Raw genomic sequence first — 14,631 nt, 5'->3', positions numbered from 1 at the left:
GACACAAAGCTTTTGTATTTTTTTTATATGCAAATTTATTCATAGAGTTATTTATACAAAACGAGAGTTATTTAAAATGAAACTAGTTGATAATGACATATGTGCATCATATGGCGTAAGTGAGAATATTTATCATGTATACATGTATATTGAATGTCCAACCATTAAATTATTCTGGAAAGAATTCACCAATTGTGTCCTGCACAGAACATTTGTACTCAAGATAGCTCAAGATATACTATTTTGTGCCAATAGCGACCCCTTGCTCAACCACATGATCATACTAGCCAAGCGCCACATTTGTGTCATGAATATCAAGGGTGTGAAACCAAGTTTCACCACATATAAAGGGTTATATGTATATGACATTGAGAAATATATTGCTAGAAATAATTTCAATATGAATTTATTTGAGAGAAAATGGCTTATACTCCAAGATGTTCTGTGATTATGACAATGAAATAGTTCTACTCAAGTGTATCTGCGTTTGTTCCAGTTTTACACATTTATTTCCAAGTGAAATTGAAACAAAGTGACATGCCATTTCTTATATTATATCATTACAAAACTATGTCCACGGATTGTTTCATACAAAGTGTATCCAAGTGAAGTGAATAGAAAACATGTGAAAAAATGTATGTGAGATAAACGCATTCGTAAAACCGTCCATTCTACTGAAATAGCTCATCCAAAAGCACAATGAGAGATGAAATATTCCAAACTGTGATACTTGTCCATGTCAAGATAATGATAATTCTGTAGGCTATAAGAGAAAGGAAAATATCATTATAAACGAAAACTTGTAGAATATGTTTCTTCTTCTATCTATAAATAAGTAAATAATACATTGCACACCAAAATAATTTCAGTAGGTACAGTGGAAGCTGTATAATACGACACTCACTGGGACCGGGGAAATGTCGGATTGTACAGCGTGTCGGACAATTCGATGCCTCCTTGCTTGAATACTTTCAAACAGTACCATACATTGTAACTGGCTTCATGAAATTAATGCTTAATAGCTATTTTCTTTGTAAATAAAGGGGGAAAAAACAAATTTTGTATTTACATACACATGTATGCCATTGGTATGTATTCTCTTCAGTACAATGTACATACATGTACATACCATGCTGACTACCCAATCACGATCATATTCATATTTTCATGAAAAAGTCCTCCATTGTAGCCATTGACAGGTTGATTGGCTATTTTAGTCTAATATGGGGAGAGGATGTCGGATTGTACAGCATGATAGTGTCATTGTGACCAGAAAATGGTGTCGGAATTCGGAATGTACAGATGTCAGATAATTCAATATTAAAATGATGATAATATAGAAGAACGCTGCCGGGACCCAAAAATATGTCGGAATACACAGATTGCCGGATAGTTCAGATGTCGGATTATACAGAGACCACTGTATAGTAAATCAATCTCAGAGTTTTTGACAATTATCGTTGGCAATTTGGCGGGATGTAGGTTTTAAAGGGGAGTATAGATACGTTTTATATTCCTGAGTTAAGTTACCCGTGAAGGACCGGGATAGAATTGATCTTCAGTAACCCAATCTTGTCTTAAGAGGCGACTAACGGGATCGGGTGGTCAGACTCGCTGGCTTGGGTGACACATGTCATCGGTTCCCAATTGCGCAGATCGATGCTCATGCTGTTGATCACTGGATTGTCTGGTCCAGACTCGATTATTTACAGACCGCCGCCATGTAGCTGGAATAGTGCTGAGTGCAGCGTAAAACAAAACTCACTCACTAAGTTAAGTAACAGTAGTATATCTAAATCTTTACAGTGCAGTTTGACCATTATTATCATGGCCATCAGCAAAGCCATGTGTTGTGGACGAGGTGCTGGATACTGCGGACTGACCATACATGTACTGTACACACGATACAAGGATGCCTGCAAGTGAGAATATATGTAGAATTCTGGTTTTCAACGGGACCGGACCCTCATACAACGGCAAGGCAGGTGGACTGATGATCCCCTCTGATATGCTATCTGTGCGTTGCTGTACTATCATGTAATTGTATATTTGACTCCGAATAAAGTGTTGTGGACCCGCTGAGGAACTTCTGTGTTTAAGGAGACTGATAGCCCAACAAAACAGCCCGGGATACAATATTACACATGATTGGATTAAAGTATTTGATTTCAAAGTAGGTCCAATTCATTTATTTTCATCAGCTTTATGGAGGCAAGAGCATTATGATTTTACTTGAAAGATACATGTACTGTCATCTATTATATCAGTTCAGACTGCACTTACTGCAATTTTGAAATATATACCCCTGAAGTATTAGGCGCGTTCGCAGCACATGAACCTGCGACCCACTGCGTTTTATATGTGCATTCTAGTATGATCGCCTGTTTGAACTAAAAGTTGTAAATTTGCCTTTAGTTTCAGGTGGTGCTTAATTAACGCTCCTATGTATATTAAGTTACAACACGTATACGCGCTACAGATGTTGATAAGCCGTTTGTCATGGGCCTTAAAAGACATGTACATCCCAAGACGGCAAGGCAGTTTACCCAATTCTAGAAAAAGCTGAATAGTACACTTTATATTAAAAAAGCAGAACCTTATCTTTTACATGTAAAGAATAACACTTTCTCGATTTGGTTGTAGCTCATACGATGGTTTTAAAGATAAGACAATGATAAATTTGTACAATAACAAACTTTTACTTCGTGTTGTATGTATTAAGATTGAATAAAATCAGCCAAATGATATGCTAGTAATGACCATTTAAAGAAAACCGGTAAATAAGTCAAACATTTTTACATTTAGTGTAATTTTTTCTACACTTATGGATGGAACAATGATTCCATTCGCCGATGTTGTTCCATTGTGCTTTAATTCGTGGTGATATGACGCCGAAGTTGAACAGCTGCTTTAAGAGATCCAGTCTTAAATAATAATAACCACTCCACCTTTTGGTGCTTCGTCGATCATGTTTGTTTCTTTCTGTATGTATTATTCGGTTGTTGCTGCATTTTGATGATTCTGACGATGAGTTACACAATAGCACCATATTCATGATATGCATGCATAGAAGATTACTATTGCATAAAATCCATTTGCATACACCGAATATTATCATTACGTGAAATCCCTAGAAAGTGTTTGCTTTCTCACTTAAACTAATACGATACTAATTCAAATACAACATGGACGCATCACACACACATACACATACGCACATACCACATACACACAAACTCATATAAAGATGAATATATCGCTTTATCGCCATATCGCAGTATCGCTGTTTCGCCATGTCGCGTAACCATTTCGCATTATCGCAATTTCGCTTTATCGCAGTATCGCTATATCGTCATATCGTTATGTCGCACTATCGCCTTGTCGCCTGTTTATATCGCATTATCGCCGTATCGCTATGTCGCAATATCGCCGTTTCGCCATTTCGTGTCGTATTATCGCCATTTCGTGTCGTGTTATCGCCATTTCGTGTCGTGTTATCGCAATGTCGTGTCGAGTTATCGCCATGTCGTGTCTTGCTATCGCCATATCGTGTCTTGCTATCGCCATGTCGTATCGTGTTATCGCTATTTCGTTTTTGGGCTGTATCGCAATATCGCTATATCGTGTCGCCATATCGCAATGTCGTGTCCTACTATCGCTTTGTCTCTATATCGCCTAGATTTTTCAGGGCGATAAAGCGATGGCCCGAATGAGCCACCATATGTATGATATGACATGGCACATCTTTTGTTTTGAATGCAGCAGCTTTCCAGCTGAGGGCGAGCAAGTAACGATGGTTTTACAAAGCCATTACGTGAAATATATACATAATTCATAGCTATATTCAAAGGCAACACCCCCTATTGTCCCGAGATGCTACAACTAGGTGTCTAAACCTATAAATACAAATATATTTTTAATTCAATCAGTAATCGACCAAATATATTTGTTTCTTAAGGCCTGGAGTGAAATGTATATTTTTCGGTTCACATTAAACATTGCAGTTTATTTAAAGTGCGACTCGACATCTTAACCGTTATCTGTATCAATAGAATTATCCACTCGTGTTTAAAGAATTTATAAGGTATGGCTGTTACGTTTTAAATGTGTGACGTGCTTTCTTGTTATATATATTTTGTAAATGATAACTCACGTTCTTCCTTACTCCCACTGACTGAAGGTTATAACGACTCCATATTGTACGGAAGGGACAAGCTGTTTTAGCGAGTTGGGTTTAATGCCACTTTTAACAGTATTCCAGTCATACGTCACCTCCATATGGAAGGGGGGCGGTGGGGTAGCCTAGTGGTTAAAGCGTTGGCTCGTCACGCCGAAGACCCGGGTTCGATTCCCACATGGGTACAATGTGTGAAGCCCATTTCTGGTGTCCCCCGCCGTGATGTTGCCGGAATATTGCTAAAAGCGGCGCAAAACCAAACCAGTCAGTCAGTCAGTCCATATGGAAGGAAAGCCTAAAGTGACGTAGGTCTCACACGTTTACCTCTCTGGTGAAACATACATGTTGGTTGGTTGGTTGGTTGGTTGGTTAACGCTGCCGGTTTTTGCACGCAGCAGTTTTCCAGTTATATGGCGGCGGTCTGTTTATAATCGAGTCTGGACCACACAATCCAGAGATCAACATCAAGAGCATCGATTTAGGCAGTTGTGATACGATGACATGTGTCTACCATGTCAGAGAGCCTGGCCACCCGATCCATTAGTCACCTCATACAGTGATCCCATTGTTGTTTACTTTGCATATTGAACCTATTTCACAATGTAATTTATAATTGAAAGGAAGTTGTTTAGTCAGCTGAGTAACTATTAAACGCCAGTTGCTTACGGAATGGTGTTCAATGATAACAGCAACGGCATTGTTTGAAAGGGCTGCGCAATATAACCGGTTTACCGGTATTTACCGGTTCAGACATGAAAACGATACGTATTGCGATACGCTGATCGAAAACCGGTATTTTGACTTGCATTCGGAAAACTTCGTAACACTCGGAAATCTTCGGATATTTCCTTTTTTCATTTGTGCCAAATATTATTCACATTTTTATTTTTAATAATGAATAAAAGTTGTTATTAAAGCTTAATCAAGCATAGAGATTTTGCTGTGTATTTGCTCTATAAATCAAGCATTACCTCGATTATAAGTAGGTTTTACTTCACGCAATATATTGCAATACATATCGCAATACATGCTTTTGCATCGCAATATATCGCAATATGAAAGTTCTCTGCAATACCGACCCCTATTGTTTGAAGCAAAGCTATTCTACTTTAAGGCCTCATATTAATGAACACATCACGCCAACATTACATTACACTGCATAAGCTGCCAATCAGACAAAGAATCGTATTCAAGGTGTTGGTCTTTGTGCACAAGGCTCTTCACAACCAAGCTCCAGAATACCTGACTGAACTAGTGTCATGGTATCAGCCATCACCAACTCTGAGATCAGCGTCTGCAAACCACGCAGCACTGTCCTGTACACGCAGAACGAGTTATGGCGAATGAGCCTTTGCCAAAGCAGGTCCTCTGTTATGGAGCCAACTACCTGAAAATTTTTCCATTCAACAAAGAACTAAAAACAGTTCTCTTCAACAGAACATTTGACCAACCGCCTTAGAGCAAACCTTGGATTCAGGCGCTGTACAAATTTTAACAATATTATTATTATAATGTATGCCCAGTCTGCCATAATGCAGTCAGATGGGATTTCTATCGATGTAACGACAAAATACCACGAGGCAATCAAAATGTTTTCAGTTCAGGAAAACAATACTCAACGAAGGTATGAGCTAATTGATCCCGACATTGTCCTCGCTGAAACATTCCTCGATATATATCTCCAAAGTTGCCTCGTTTAACGCCCATATAATACTATCCACATCGTCAGTCAGAAAAGAGTACGTTCCTGATTTCCCTGCCTTTCCTGGTGTTTGACAGTTATCCCAGTAACTGTCGCAGACACCCGGTGGTCAATACTGGCGCGTTTTCCGTGCGACAAGGACTGACAATGCAATGTTTTTCTGAAAGCTCTGAAAATAGTACATAACGGACCTTATATATTAGAACAGAACAGAACAGAACAGAATAGAATAATACTTTAATGCCTTTTCAGGAATATGTGTTACATCAGCAGAGCTACTGACACATCAGAGACATACAATTTATACATAACATATTTAAATAAATTCATTGATTTAAATATATCTTCACATTTGTTTAAAAGAGATATGGTACTTGGAATAAAGGATGTACGGGCTCTCTTAGTTTTCACAATTGGAACTTTGTAGCGACGGCCTGAAGGGAGGAGGTTGTATTCCGAATTTAAGTAGTGAGTTGGGTCAGATATAATTTTGACAGCTTGGATCACGATTTGCCGCTCATATATTGATGGTAAACATTCAAATATGATTTTACTTACAGTGTTAACAATTCTGTCTATCTTAGATCTGAGATCAACTGAGAGAGACCCGTACCATCAATGCAAGGAAAATGTTAAAATACTCTGAATAAATGCTGCATAAAATGATGACATCACAGATGGGTTAACATTAAAAGATCTCAGTTTACGCATGAGATGAAGACAAAGCTGACAATTGTTGTATAGGGCTTCAACGTTAGAGTTCAAGTTCAGCTTAGAGTCAATGAAGGTTCCCAGATACTTATACTCCGACACTGTCTCAACACATTCACCGTTGATTATCACTGGAAGCATTCCCGTGGACTTACTCCGAAAGTCAATTATCAGTTCCTTTGTTTTTGTGACATTTAAGAGTAAGTGGTTTTCTGCACACCAAGTCGTGAAATGATTAATGTCCTCCTGAGACAGTTCTTCAGAATCAGTGTCGTTCAGTTTGCCGACAATTGCTGCATCATCTGCGAACATTACAGTTGAACAGGTTGAATTAGAACTTGCACAATCATTAGTGTAGAGGGTGAAAAGAACAGGAGATATTACACAGCCTTGTGGTGCACCAGTGTTGGTGGTCCGTTTACTCGATACAGCAACGTTAACTTTCACGTACTGCTGTCTGTCCACCAAAAATGTTTTCGATCCACTTGATGAGGAATGAGCTATCGCCCATGTCTAACAGTTTCTTTATCATGATATGTGGCTGGATGGTGTTGAACGCAGATAAAAAGTCAACGAAGAGGATCCTGATGTATGACTTAGGTGTCTCTAGATGTTTATAGACATTATTAAGGAGTAACAGTGTGGCCTCAACAATTCCTCTCCTTGACCTGTAGGCGAACTGAAGAGGGTCCAGTATGTCGGCAACTTCCTGTCGGAGATGTCCAAGCGAGATGTGTTCCGGCGACTTCATTGCTATAGATGTGAGAGCAACTGGCCTGTAGTCGTTGAGTTCTTTAGGTTGTGTCTTTTTAGGAACTGGTACAATCGCTGATGTTTTCCAGACCGAAGGAATAACATGTGTATCCACTGAGAATTGAAACAATCTAGTGAAAACTGTACACAGTTGAATTCTGCACTATTACATATCTATATATCAATGAGCCCAACGGATACGTTTTGTATGCGTTGGCTATATCCTGCCGAGAAACCTACCCGTCATATGATAACTTAGTCTTATGTAAATATCGGATGTTTTTCACTTCTTTTGAGTCAGAGGAGTGACAGATTATCTTTAGTCTTATGTAAATATCGGATGTTCTTTCACTTCTTTTGAGGCAGAGGAGTGACAGATTATCTTTAGTTTTATGTAGGCGACCCGGTGGGGGGTAGCCTAGTGGTTAAAGCGTTGGCTCGTCACGCCGAAGACCCGGATTCGATTCCCCACATGGGTACAATGTGTTAAGCCCATTTCTGGTGTCCCCTGCCGTGATATTGCTGGAATATTGCTAAAAGCGGCGTAAAACTAAACTCAGTCAGTCAGTCCAGATCTCGGGGCATTTACATATATGAAAACACCAAGGACTAATAAATTCTAAACAATGTATTAATATAGAAAACAGCTTCTTTATTAAACACGCACAACATTTCAGGTCTATAATTACCGTTATACAATCAGCGAATATGTAAATGAAATTAAAACCAGCATCTATTCTCTATTTCATAGTTTGATTCCGTTGGTTTCATCATGGAGCCGGGGATATTATGGGAAAACATATCCCAGAGATTGCTAACTATTCCAGCTATATGATCCAATGACAGTCATGAGCATCTTTCTACACGTTTGGGACCAGCGTGATCACCCGAAGTCCGTTTTTATATTGTATTGTCTTCGTAAATAAAATAGTTTTACATGTTCATGCTAGTTTTAGACGCCATCTGTGATACTCTACTTATTTTACAGTCCTTCGATGACTGATTATTTAGCAACTTTAATTTATTGTTTATGTAAAACATTTCTCGTCACTATATGGCTGAAATATTGCCGAGGTGACGTTAAATTCTAACTCACTCACTCACTCACTCACCCGAAGTCTTTAGTCGCCGCTTCCGACGATCGTGACTGCTAAAGACTAATTTTAACCCTTGTCTTAACGGGTCTCTAACGCAGACACTACCCCATATTTAAACGTTATTGGGACAGAGTATATACAGACATCTGTTCAAGATGAAGAAGTTGTAAAGGAACGGCTATGAATATGAACGTAATCTCACTAAACGTTTAGTATAGGACATGACTTGTTGGTTTGTTGTTTAACACCGCACTCAGCAATATTCAAGCTATATGACGGCGGTCTGTACACAATCGAGTCTGGACCAGACTATCCAGTGATCAATAGCATGATCATCGTTCTACGCAATTGGGATCGATGACGTGTGTGAACCAAGTCAGCGAGCCTGACCACTCGACCCTGTTAGTCGCCTCTGACGGACAAGCATAATGTTGAGTGTATTAATGCAAGTCCCACAGACACTGGGAGTGGCACTGATTTGTTTCTCGAAGATATATATTTCCACAGATTTTATATTGTATCTTTCCAGTGACATTTGCCATCCACACTGAGAGGCCAGGATATCAGTTTGGCGAGCACCTGTATATTTTGTGTTGTGTAAACGAACTACATTCAGACATCATTTTGTATGACTCGATTTTTATTTCATCGACATGTAAACTTAATGTATGCTTTCTTTCGTTCGTCAGTATATGTCCAGTATATCACACTGACACTATGACACAAGCGAAAGCTATGTCATAGAGTCTTTGAACGGCATTTAGAAGTGATGCACACAAAGGCGAGAATTTATGGATGTCAACTTCTTCATTTGAGGAACACGGCGTGGATTGTCTGGTCCAGACTCGGATTATTTACAGACCGCCCCTTTTTTGAAAGTTCTAATATTGCTGAGTGCGGCGTTAAACTACAAACCAACCAACCAAGCAGCCAACCAACCAACAACCAACCAACCAACATGTATGTTTCCCCAATGAGGTAAACGTGTGAGACCGACATCACTTTAGGCTTTCCCTCCATATGGACGTGATTTGACTGGAATACTGTTAAAAGTGGCATAAAACCCAACAAGCTTAAACATCGTGTACAATATGGAGTCGTTATAACCATCAGTTAGTGGGAGTAAAGAAGAACGTGAGTTATTATTTACAATATATATAACAAGAAAGCACATCACAAATTTAAAACGTAACAGCCATACCTAATAAATTCTTTAGTGAGTGAGTGAGTTTTACACCGCACTCAGCAATATTCCAGCCATTATGCGGTCTGTAAATAATTAAGTCTGGACCAGACAATCCAGGGATCAACAGCATGAACATCGATTTTCGCAATTGGGAACCGATGACATGTGTCAACCAAGTCAGCGAGCCTGACCACCCGATCCCGTTAGTCGCCTCTTACGACAAGCATGGGTAACTGAAGATCAATTCTAACCCTGATCTTCACGGGTTTATAAATTCTTTAAAAACGAGTGGATAATTCGATTGATACAGATAAGGGTTAAAATGTCAAGTCGCACTTTAAAGCTTGTCTCCAAATAAAACTGCAATGTTAAATGTCAACAGAAAAATAAACATTTCACTCCATGCCTTAAGAAACAAATATATTTGGTTAAATACTAACTGAAATTAAAATATATTTGTATTTATAAGTTTAGATAATAAAAGGAAAACTTTAGAAAGCCTAGTTGTGCTATCTCGGGACAATAGGGGTTGTTGCCTTAGAATATAGTTTTAACTGTGTCTATAAAATTTAGTTCACCTAATTGCTTTGTAAAACCACGTTTCGAGCACGCCGTTCAAGGTGAACGCACAGTGCATGACCCAACTATCTGCGTCCTTTACTTAATTCAGCGGTACATAAACTACTCTTTGAATAAGGTTTCCATGTCTTTGGGCGTGATAAATGAATGTTAAGATGAATCAACTTGAGACGTGTTCAGATCATGGCAACCAGTGCTACGAGTATATGCTGATACAGAGGGAGCGTATATATTTAACACCAACCCTTGCTTATGTAACGCGGCTGTCGATGTAGGTCGTCGCCACCAGGTCAGTTATGTAACTTCAAAACAACACGTGCATACCATTTCACGTGATGCCTACTAAGAACCTTATTGCATGGCAATTGAGTATATGGTGCAGTGTTATCCTTTGCTTAAGAGTTGTGATGATCATTAAATGAAGTATAAATCATTAGTATATGTATCCACATACCGCGTGGCCTATACACGTGACCAGGTAGAGTTGACGAACGGCTGGTCTGCGAATACGGGACACGCTTACTCTCGTTACTGCCGGTAGTTATCACATTTAAGTAAATTCTTCAAGGTCACATGCAACCCAAAAATCAAGCATAATTAAAACACAATTATCACTTATTCATGACATATAATATACATTGCTGATTATGAAAATACATATAAACAAAATTATAAACGTACAATCGCAAATCAAAAGTGCAATATTGTGTACTTGGGTTTACTTCCCTCGAAACGAAGCACCCGGGATACCGAACCCAGTCAGAGCGGGGTTGTGTGCGCTCAAGTGTAACGGCTGGTTCATTTACCGATGCCCTCACGGCTCATTGTTAGTGTGTATATAGAGATATGGAACACGTTTTTATGGATAACAACTTCTTTATTTCGTGAGTGCGACGTTTCGATACAGATTCTTGTATCGTTGTCAAACAAGAGTGATACATGAAGTGGAGGAGCTGCATATATATACTGTATATAACAATGAAACAACATACATTGTAATTAACAAGGGAAACAACATGATTGCCATAATTGGTTAAGCAGTAAGCTGATGAAGCCAGTGAGTACACAAAGGATAGTGAATGGAAGCCAGAGACCAACTCCAGACCTCCGTGTACAGAAAACCTACCCATACGGATCAAGACACGGTACAGTGACTGAAGAAATCATTGAGTGAGTGAGTTTAGTTTTACGCCGCACTCAGCAATATAGTTATATGGCGGCTGTCTGTAAATAATCGGGTCTGGACCAGGCAATCCACAGATCAACAGCATGAACATCAATCTAGGCAATTGGGATACGATGACATGTGTCAACCAAGTCAGCGAGCCTGACCACCCGATCCCGTTAGTTGCCTCTTAAGACAAGCATGGGTTGCTGAAGATCAATTCGAACCCGGATCTTCACGGGTCGAAGAAATCATTGAAGTATGGACAGAAACAATAACTATACACTGACTAAACAATCTGAAGCAATGACTGAGTCGATCACAATGCAATGAGTTACACAATGACTAAAGTGATCACAAGTCAATCAATGAAGCAATGATGGAACCGATGTCAAGTCAATGAAGTGACCCCAATGACTGGACAAATCGTAAAAAATAGTGACTGTGGGTGGACTTGACTTCATCAATAGCTGAATATAGACTGAATCGATCCCAAAGGAATGACTGAAGCTAGGTGCAATCAATGATTGAAACAATGACTGGGGAAGGACTGAAGCAATAACTGAATCGATGACATAGGAATGACTGATTCGATGACAAAACAATGACTGAATCAATTACAAGGAATGACTGAATCAATGACAAAGCAATTACTGAAGCTGGGTGCAATCAATGATTGAAACAATGACTGGAGAAGGACTGAAGCAATAACTGAATCGACGACCAGGAATGACTGAATCAATGACAAGGAATGACTGAATCGATAACAAAGCAATGACTGAATCGATGACAAGGCAATGACTGAATCAAAGACAAGGAATGACTGAATCGATAACAAAGCAATGACTGAATCGATGACAAGGACTGAATGACTGAATCGATGACTGAATCGATGACAAGGAATGACTGAATCAATGACAAGGAATGACTGAATCGATAACAAAGCAATGACTGAATCGATGACAAGGCAATGACTGAATCAAAGACAAGGAATGACTGAATCGATAACAAAGCAATGACTGAATCGATGACAAGGCAATGACTGAATCAAAGACAAGGAATGACTGAATCGATAACAAAGCAATGACTGAATCGATGACAAGGCAATGACTGAGTCGATGACAAAACACCTCTTACCAAAAGAAATGTAACCGATAACAAAGCAATGACTGAATCGACAGTAAAGCATGACCGAAGCAATATCAAAGCCATGCCAGAATATGGACCGTAGCAGGAACCGAAGCAAAGACTGGAGCAACTGCCGTAACAACGACTGGAGCAATGGCAGATAAGGATGATTTCCATTTAAAAGCAGTTTAAGGCTGGGTATCTCTTAGTCAGTAACATCTAAATTCGAATGGAAACTCTCGCCCTCGCGTGACCTTAAATATCACTATAAAAATATATATCTGTCATCCTGGTGACAATAAGTGAGATGCAGAAATAAAAATCTATTACCTCTTATGGACGCGTGGACACGACAGCGGCACAATATAGAAAACAATTCAAACCGGTAATTACAAAAGGTATATGCGTCTATGTTCAATTTAAGGCTGGGTTGGGCGAGCTAGTGTCTCTTAGTCAATAACATTTAAATTCAAACACGAAAACACTCGCCAAGACTGCATGTTCTAAAATTACACTGTAAAGTATATACTACCCATCAAAAGTTTAGACTCATTTAAAACACTCATTATATGTTATGTATATATATATGGTCACATCGAAGATTAATTTCTCCACTAACTGGGGGGGAACCAACTCCAAACTTTATGCAGATGAATTGCACGTGGATCATGCATCAAATTGCTAAAAAGCATGTGCAAATATCGTGCATGTGAACAGCTGCGTTTTGGTGTAAAGTTTTGTTAAGAATTCGCCAATTTTCACTGATTTTTATCATTTATTAATCTCATGACAATAATCTTTACAGTATGGAATATTTAGCAAAATTAAGTTTAGAACAGTTGCCCGAAGTAAGTGGCTATATTTACTCTAGTGAGTCTAAACTTTTGATGGGAAGTATATATACAACACCCTGTATATATTTAAGATCCTGGCGACAATAAGTGTGATGAAGAAATAGAAATCTACCATTTCTTATAGACGTGTGAACAACGGCACAATATAAAAAGAATTCGAAGAGGTAAATAGAAAAGTTCAATGCGTGTATGTTCAAAAGCTGCTTTCGCACTTTCACACCGAGAATGAGAAAGAATTGACGCAGATGTCTTCAGCTGCAGTGATCTGCACCACGACCTTAAGTACCTGCATATAGTTAAACTGTAGGCATATCTCGCTACCATGTTATATGTAATACTGAATTGAATTGTAACATTGAATTGTACTGAGTGAGTGAGTGTAGTTTTACGCCGCTGTTAGCAATATTGTAGCATCATTATATCCAGATACACGAGAACGGGCTAAACACTCTGTACCCATATGAGGAATCGAACCCGGGACGCCAGTGCGGACCAGACAATCAAGTCTGGACCAGACTGATTGACTGACTGAGTTTGGTTTTACGCCGCTTTTAGCAATATTCCAGCAACATCACGGCGGAGGACACCAGAAATGGGCTTCACACATTGTGTCCATGTGGGGATTCGACCCATGTGGGGAGTCTTCGGCGTGACGAACCAACGCTTTAACCATTAGGCTACCCCAGCGCCCACCAGACAATCCAGTGGTCGACAGTATGAGTATCGACAAGCATGGGTTGCTGAAGACCAATTCTAACCCGGCTTTTCACTTGTCAGTCTAACGTTCGCGCGTCTTCCAAAAGTTACAGCTATGTAGCTTAATTCTGATGTACCTCTTGGAATAACAAATTGCAACAATTTCACGCAATATCCACATGTCTAAATCCTAACAACATAAACGCCACTGCCAGACATTGACCAGTCTCGATCATCCTCCAATACAAACACACTGGTCGTGATGGTGAATGTTATATCATTGTATCGCTGACGGTGACACCAGGTGTTCGCGGGTACTCAAGTCCTGCTTGGACACGTGGGGAACACGTGGGCACCAACCCTCGTATATCTGTTACGAATGCTTGATTCACGAGTCAGTTGTCACAACACAGCAAATTTTATCGTATATATGAAGTTGACAGCTTAACATTCCTGGATGAGTATTTAAAACCTACATGAATATTTCATTGTACATGCGTGAATCATGCTGTAATGACGTGCAGGTAAAGTTAGCTGAAACGGAGCTTAATGTTGGGTTCACGTGTTTGTGTGCGTGAGTGTG

The sequence above is a fragment of the Haliotis rubra genome, unplaced genomic scaffold (assembly GCF_003918875.1).
Source record: "Haliotis rubra isolate DU_JTF1 unplaced genomic scaffold, ASM391887v1 Scf223, whole genome shotgun sequence".
Classification (NCBI taxonomy): domain Eukaryota; kingdom Metazoa; phylum Mollusca; class Gastropoda; order Lepetellida; family Haliotidae; genus Haliotis; species Haliotis rubra.
This window is presented reverse-complemented; position numbering follows the sequence as displayed.